This window comes from Clytia hemisphaerica, unplaced genomic scaffold (genome assembly GCF_902728285.1).
Source record: "Clytia hemisphaerica strain Z4C2 unplaced genomic scaffold, Clytia hemisphaerica genome assembly, whole genome shotgun sequence".
Classification (NCBI taxonomy): Eukaryota; Metazoa; Cnidaria; class Hydrozoa; order Leptothecata; family Clytiidae; genus Clytia; species Clytia hemisphaerica.
The window spans coordinates 225,541-234,135 of record NW_027104328.1 but is presented as its reverse complement, the minus strand read 5'-3'; the positions used below and the strand labels follow the sequence as shown (position 1 = coordinate 234,135).

The 8,595-nt window shown below is 36.6% G+C and overlaps 1 long non-coding RNA gene across 1 annotated transcript; it reads right to left on the bottom strand.

The window, feature by feature from the left end:
- Positions 1-868: 868 nt before the first annotated feature.
- LOC136817752 (uncharacterized) lies at positions 869-8,553 on the bottom strand. Its single transcript, XR_010848146.1, has 4 exons — positions 8,495-8,553; positions 7,921-8,061; positions 1,965-2,130; positions 869-921 (listed from the first exon to the last, which is right to left on the bottom strand). It is a non-coding gene; the product is annotated as an uncharacterized lncRNA (long non-coding RNA).
- Between the last annotated feature and the right edge of the window lie 42 nt (positions 8,554-8,595).

Genomic DNA, 8,595 nt, shown 5'->3' with positions numbered 1-8,595 from the left:
CGCCCATTTCAATTATGTTTACAGATTTTTTATATATTTTTCAGATCAAAAGTTAAAACGAAAATAGGCTCAAATGGCCCAGATGGATCCACTTTGGAGGGCTTAAATGAGTTTCCGGCCAGATCTATGATTTTAGTATTTCATTCATCCGTCACCTCTATTTTGACAAAAGAAGCATTTAAAAATCAGGGAAAAAATAAGAAATATTACCATTAGGTATATAACAAATATAATGATATTCGTCATCAGTACAAGACGTCATTCTCCAGATCATATCGTTGGAAGTTCCATCAAACTTTACGTAGACGCATCCACTAATTGGTGGGTGTTCTGCCCATTTGAAATAGCTGGCATGCATTGTACTATCTTCCCAATCTAAGAGGTTCAAGACAAAGATAATATAAAATGATTGAACAATTCGAGACCTTTCTATGTCTTTTCACAGAGTCAGACTAGAGTCAAGCTCAACAGGGTCTTCCTCCCCCCCCCAATGATTTTGCCAGAACAATTAGTTGGAGATTGCGGGTTTTTAAGAGCCAGTCTCCAATTGCGCGCGCTGTGATTACACTTTTTCAAGAAACTTTTTGGCTTCAATCCTTTTTGCTTGGAAAAAAGATTACGTCATAAAAATGAAGAGTGCGCTCGAAAAAAAGTTGAGCACATTTCAACTTTTTTCAACAGTTACGTCAGATCGCGCCAATGGAATTGCTTCATTTTTCTTTTGAGAAATAGCATGGAAGCTTTTCTCAAAAAAGCGCGCGCACGCGTGCATGTGGAGACCGGCTTTAAGAAGTGTAAAGTATATCCGAGGCGCAATTGAAATTCACTGCTTCTTATCCAACGAAAGTCGTCTCACAAAAGTACATACAAAAATTTCCGAACTGTCTTTGGAGTCCAATCCAAAACGAATCTCCAGCGTATCTAAAAAAAGATTTAAAGTGAATTGAAAAACAAGAAAATCTGAGAACTTGACAACGTAAAAATTTTTCCAACTATTTGCTCTTCAAAAGCTAATTTTTCTGCGCTAAGCCAATAAATCATGCAGCTCTAATAATTTTATTCAAGGGTAAACTCCTCGAAACAATACAAGTACGTAAAATAGTAGCAGTAGAACACGAATCAAAAAATCTGAAGCAATAGATCTTATCGGAGTTTTTGATTTTTCTAAAAAAGCGATGCATTGTGGGATTGTTTCTGGAGTATTACAATAGAAATCTTTTAGGAATTCCTCGAGGGAATTTTATATTGTAATACTCCCGAAATAATCCCACAATGCATCGCTTCTTTAGAAAAATCAAAAACTCCAATAAGATCTATTGAGAGCTAAGGTCTAGAATAATTTAATACATGAAAATAAAACAAAAGATACAATGAGTTTTTACCCTGCGGGAATTTGTCCGAAAAATTTTACTTTGCGGGAATTTGTCTGAAAAATTTTACCTTGGGGGAATTTGTCCAAAAAAATTTACCTTGCTGGAATTTGCCCGAAAATTTTTTACCTTGCGGGAATTTTTCCGAAAAATTTTACATTGCGGGAATTTGTCCGAAAAATTTTACTTTGCGGGAATTTATCCAAAAAAATTTACCTTGCTGGAATTTGTTCGAAAATTTTTTACCTTGCGGGAATTTGTGCGAAAAATTTTACCTTGCTGGAATTCGCCCGAACATTTTTACCTTGCGGGAATTTGTCCGAAAAATTTTACCTTGCGGGAATTTGTCCGAAAATTTTTACCTTGAGGGAATTTGTCCAAAAATTTTTACCTTGCGGGAATTTGTTCGAAAAATTTTACATTGCGGGGAATTTGTCCGAAAAATTTTACTTTGCAGGAATCTGTCCGAAAAATTTTACTTTGCGGGAATTTGTCCGAAAAATTTTACCTTGTGGGAATTTGTTCAAAAAATTTTACTTTGCGGGAATTTGTCCGAAAAATTTTACTTTGCGGGAATTTGTCCGAAAAATTTACCTTGCGGGAATTTGTCCGAAAAATGCATCCCACTCTGATTCTGTTTTAAAAGTTGCAAGCTTTCCTTTCTTAGTTTCGCAATCTTCATTAGCAAACGATTGTCTTTTACGGTCAGCTTGAATGAGATGATATTTGCCTGTACCATTTGAATTTGGAAATGTGTTATCTGTATTCAAGAAGATAATGGAAACATTTGAATATCATACCGCAGTGATTTTAATAGACATCAAAATTACTGTTTGTCTGAGTTTTAATCCAATCATCCTTTGCATTAATTGCTTTTTCAAGTCAATTACCGAAAGCAGCCACCGAGGGGTTTCTTCAAAATATCTGTTCTAAAGGTATGTTCCAGCTGAAAATAGCGATCTGTTCTAAGGAAAACAGGAAATTATTGTCTACCTAGAAATTATTGATCTGTTCTTGCATAAAAATCTACCACCTGGAAATTTTCGATCAGTTCTAGTTCTAAGCAAAAATTATGGCCGATCTTTTCCCTAAAATATATGCTTCCCAATTTTGGTTCAGCTAGGAAAATACTATCTGTTTTAAACCTTGCCCCCGCTACCCGCTTTGGTCATCGATTTGATCTGTTCAAATTCAAAATGTTTTCCAGCTGTAAATTCGTTATCTGTTCTAATAAATTCCGCATCGTAAGCACTCGCTCCTTTCTGAGCTGTTCTAAAGGTTTCCAGCTGTAAATTAGGGATCTGTTCTACATTGAAATTATTTCCAGCTGGCAAGTTAGAGCAAGATATTTTCAAGAAAAACTAATTTTTATGATCTGTTCTATTCCTTTCTCAGAAAATAGTATCTGTTCTAATGGCTTTAGCTTTGCTTGGCTCGATAAACACAATCTGTTCTAGTAAGTAAGTAAGTAAGTAAGTAATAGTTTATTTCATGTTGACGAAAAGGTAGCAACAAAGGCTAATAAAAGTCAACGCTACTTTACAATTAAAAAAGACTAATGTTTTGTTGGCAGCTCATCGTCGCTGCTACTGAGGCTAGATATTGACAGCTTTTGGTTGGCAAAGTTTTTGTTTGTTTTTATCAAGTGAAGGTTATCTGTTCTGGGACGTAACGAATAGTAATTATTTAATCTGTTCTGAGTAGAAAATTGGTACCCTGGAAATTGGGATATCTGTTCTAAAAATTAACAAAATCCTTCCAGCTGGCAAATAAGAACAGGTATTTACAAATTTTTCGTCGGTGGCTGCTTCTGAATTACACTTATTGACAATACAAAAGTAATAACTTGCACGCCTTACGAATCAAGATGAAAAGGATTTTGGGATTGAACGTCTGTTAAATGTTAAAAGTAATAATTAGGACGTTTGGCGAAAATAAAAAAATGTAGTGTTTCCGGAATGCGGGTGAAGGAAAAAAAGCTCTTATGCGGCCGGCCGGAAAATTTTTTGTTGTTGTTATTTTTGATAAATTGAGATCATTGAAATAACTTTATTAAAGATAACTTTAATGTACGTAAACAGTATCAAGTAAGCCAAGAATACTAATGTATCAACTACTAACCAACAAAACTTGGTTTACAAGCGGAAATATCCTCAAACGACGTTTGATAGCTTGAACGGTGAACTTGATATTCTTTATGATGAACCATATAGACGAACCCATATAGTCTGCAGCCGGGTTAGAAAAACTTTCTTTTTCACCTGGCCGGTTTCTGGAAACACTACATTTTTTGTTTTCGCCTTTGCATAGCGGTGTGCTATTACAACATCACTTTCAAAGAAAACATAATTGCATTGGTGAGCCTGAGCGCAATGTATCAAAGTTGTATAAGGAGCAAGAATTCCTTAAAGGTTAAAGAATGGATGCCAGCAGTCTAAATCAGAAATTATTTTTGAATTTTCCTCATTTAACTCCTTCAGTGCTGTGAAATTTCAAACCTATGGTACGTGAACTTCAAGTGCAGTTTTGTCAGCTTTGGCAAAATAGGTTTTGTTTGGGTTCGTTGGAAAGTTTTTTTCAAGATCTATCTTTTTTGAATTAGTTCCTCAATCAAAATTACCGGGACCCTAAAGAATTGTTCATAATTCGAAAAACTCAATGAAAATAGACATTTGTTTAGCATCGCTCACATCAATACACAGTCCATGGTATCCACGTTCGATGAATTTGTGCTCTTTGTTAATAAATATAAATTCGATGCGGTAACACTCACCGAAACCTGGCTAAAAGACAATCCTTTCTTGCTTGATTATGTTAAAATTGAAGGTTACAAACTTTATTATCATAACTGAGACAACAGGCGTGGTGGCGGTGTCGGCATATACATCAAAGATGACATCAAGCACAAAATACGCAAAGATATCACCAACATCAACCCAGCCCTCGAACATCTATGGGTTGAAATTGAAGGAAAAAACAAACATTCTAAACTACTCCTCAATGTTGCGTATCAACCGAACTTCACAAACCAAGGAAAAGCGGATTGGCTTAAAAGCTTCGACAGAATCGTTGGAACAGCTATTCTTGACTGGACGGGAAACGTGGTAATAACGGGTGATTTTAATATCGATCTATTATCAAACTCTCAAATAAAAGATTCGTATCTCGAAACCCTTCGTTCGTTCGACCTCACCCAGCATGTCAAATCTCCATCACGTAATGGAGTGTCGCTCATTGACCACATTTCGACCAACTCGTCATGCAAAGTCAAATTCTGCGAAGTTCTACCGACGCCAGAAATCAGTGATCATGATGCCGTGTTTGCCTGCTTGAATACTCGTGTCGCCCGATTCGAACCACGGTACAAAGTAAAGTAACGTGACATGAGAAACTTCAACTTACCTACATACGTAGCTGATGCTTCCACCCTACCGTTCAATCTCGTTTATGCAACCGATTGTACAGATGATAGTCTAAGCACACTCAATCATCTACTCTTTGAGTGCGTCGAACGCCACGCACCCTTAAAAAGAATCAAAGTCACTCGTCCGCAAGCACCCTGGATGAAAGACTTACAAATCAACGATCTACAGCAAAGCTGCCACGAGAAGCGCATCGCTGCTCATCGAACTCAATCAGACTCCGACTGGAACGAATTTCGTGACGCTCGCAATGCATTAAAAAGAAAGATAAAACACACTAAAAAGACTTTCTACCGCAGACTTCTTTCATCGAAAAAACCAAAAGAAATCTGGAGGCTGATTCCATCGAATTCTCAATCCAACAAAAAGTGTGATAAATATCCAACCATCCGTACTAAATGCACACTACCTATCCACGGCACCAAGAATCCTTGGATCGCAACCAACTTCCACTGAAGAAATCCAACATCTTCTTCGAAATTTCGTCCCTGAGGTTGATCAGGAATTTGAGTTTCAACCCGTCACTTATGATCAAGTTGTCAAAGAGATAAAGAATCTTCGAAGTGACTGCTCTGCCGGGTATGACAATCTACCAGTATCGCTGATCAAACCTATCGCCGACCATCTAGCATCACCACTAACTCACATCATAAACACAGGAATCGCTCAAACCACTTTCCATCAGCAATGGAAAATCGGTAAAGTAACACCGATTCCAAAAACTGAACATTCCGTCACTCCTGACCAATTCAGACCCGTCACTGTTTTGCCTATCTTATCAAAACTTTACGAACGTTTAATGGCAAAGCAGATCGTTGAGTACATCGAAAGAAACCAGATATATCAACAAACCATGTCTGGTTTCCGCAAGCGTCATTCTACCGAAACGCTCCTAATGAAGATACGAGACGACATCATTGGTGCGATGAACAAAAGCGAAGTCACACTAGCCGCCTTTCTTGATTATTCCAAAGCCTTCGATACCGTCGATTACAAAACGCTGCTGGTAAAACTACGAAAGATAGGCTTTTCGAACAGTGCTGCCATGCTTATGCTTTCGTACTTATGTAATCGTCGCCAATTCGTCCAGATTGACGACAAAAAATCTGACTACGGAACTGTATCGTTTGGGGTACCTCAAGGTTCTATACTTGGACCAATTCTATTCAACCTTTATACCGTCGACCTACAAGATAACGTTGATGGTGGGAGTAAAAACCAATATGCAGACGACACTACTATCTATGAACACTGTAAGACAGTAAACCTCCCAGCTTCAATCGTCAACTTAACACATCGTTTAAACCAACTTAGAGAATGGTCAAGCACTAATAATCTGGCGTTTAATAACAAAAAAACAAAATCATGCTACTGTCAACACTGAGAATGTCAAACCTTCACGATTTCATGAACCCCGATCACGCAACCTTTCATATCTATCACACAGACCAACTGATAGAACGAGTTACCGTTTATAAACTTCTTGGCATCCAATTCGATCAAAATCTAAATTGGCAAACTCATATCGATAAACTCTGTCAATCAGTTTACTCAAAATTATACGTGCTACGCTATCTTCGTCGTACAGCAACTTTTCGTCTGCGGAAGCAACTGGCCGAAGCCCTTCTTATATCGAAGTTACACTACTGTTGTTCATTGTTCTGGAACCTGCCACAAATCCAGTTGAAAAAACTTGATAAACTGCTATGCAGAATTGCAGCTTTTGTGACGCTGAGATATTCTACAATCGAGGATGTAGTACAGCTTGGTTGGTTACCGATCCAGCAGCAAATTAATTTTGAACTTTTGAAACTCGCACACAAATCGATTCACCAGGATGAGTTTCCATCGTACTTAAAAGGTTTTAAATTAAGAGTCGCTGGACGTAATACTCGTAATGTTGAGGAAGTTGAATCTAAATACGAGACTAATGTATCGGAAAAATTATTTGTTGGCAAGGCAAGTCGCCTTTTGAATGATATTCCAAAAGCGATCAGGGAAGAACCTGATCACAAAAAATTTCGCAATATTTTAAAAAGTATTTATTAGATCGTAGTCTGGCAATATTTTATACACGTTATATCTAATTTTTTTTTTTTCTACAATCGGTAACCTCACAGCAATCTATACATTACTTAATCTTATAGTTTTCTTCGTTCGAGTTAGCAGTATTCAACTCTACAATTTCTCATCATGTTCAAGTCTTAGCAACGTTTTTCGGGTCATGTCCGTTTTTTTTTTGTTTTTTTTGTTTGTTTTTTTTTTCTTGGCACCTCACTCACTTTTAAAATTTTTCCTATTTCAAGCCAATATATTGTAGATTCTATGATCATGAGGTCTAGTGGTTATATTATTAATATTTACCTTACAATATTTACTTGATATTTTAGTCTGGTGGTCTGATCAACACTGAAATTTTCGCAGGATTAGCTACTTCAATACTATTACAACTCAACCGAACTTTTCCTAATCAACCACTACAACACCAACAAGTTATACTTTCTGTTTTCTTTTTCTGCAATTTTGCGAGCTCTGTCAGTATCCTTGAGTTCTGTTTTGTGTTTTGTTTCTACAGTTTTACGGTTTTACAATCTGCAATTTTGTGAGCTTTGTCAGTATTCTTGAGTTGTTTTTTTTGTGTGTTTTGTTTCTACAGCATATTTTTTTTCATAGAATATAATTATCTTTTTATTTAAATATGATTATTTTTACATAGGACGAATAGCCATTGTAAAATATGGAAGAGCCTGAAAGACAATTAATAAAAAAAATAAAAAATAATAAATGGAGAAAATTTAGCTCGGCAGTAGTTACTGAGAGTGTAAAGGGATCATTATGGGACGGAAATCCTTGTCGACTTCCGGCCCTTTAACGAGGAATACATTAAGGGAAGAAATTTTTGCGGGAAGGAATTTTTGCGGAACTTAATTTCGCGATTGAGAGAATTTTTTTCTTCATAAAAAGACCGATTTTAGAGGTAATTTTTTAACTTCTGAAAATATTTGTGTTTCACGGATTTATTAAAAAACCGCAACATTAAATTCCGCGAAAATTTGTTCCGGGAAAATTTGTCCCCGCGAAATTTTCTTCCCTTAAGGTAGGACGCGTAACAACAAACATTTACTCACCAAATATTTTACATACAATATGTTTTTCATAATCACACGATGATGATTTGAACCAAGTAGTGGAACCGTGCGTTACGTAAAAACAATCTCCCGTGGACGGTTGACCATAAGTCAAAGCTTCTCCCGTCAACCATTTGTATGCTGTGAATGGAATAGAAAACTTTAAGAAGACACTACTTCTATAGGCTTCTGCTCATCCTCTAGCGAAAAACTTTCTTATAGAAGTATATATAGGAAGTATATATATTTATTCTGCGACTCAGACGACTATTATGTATTTACAGTTAGTATCGCCTCGAAAGTAGAATTGGTTAAACTTGTATGGTGCCAGATCGCCCCTCCACTCTGGTCTGTCGATATATTTGGGAATATTGAAAGGCTTGGGTCGAAAGAAAAACTTTCTATAACATTCATAGTGATACCATTAGAGTACAAATGACAAAAAACTCCGACCAAAGCTTTTGGTTTGCGAAATCGGTTTACTTTTAACAACGGTGTCGCGTTATTCTGTTTCGCATGTTAAGGCTTGGGAATGACCGATTATCAGTGTTAGGAAACCGCTACTAGGAATTACCTCCATTCTCTTGGGTCAAACCAATCCAATAGTGCTGCAATACAGGTGTACTTTGTAGACTGAAATGTAAAAAATATTTGTTGCGCATATTTCTTATACTT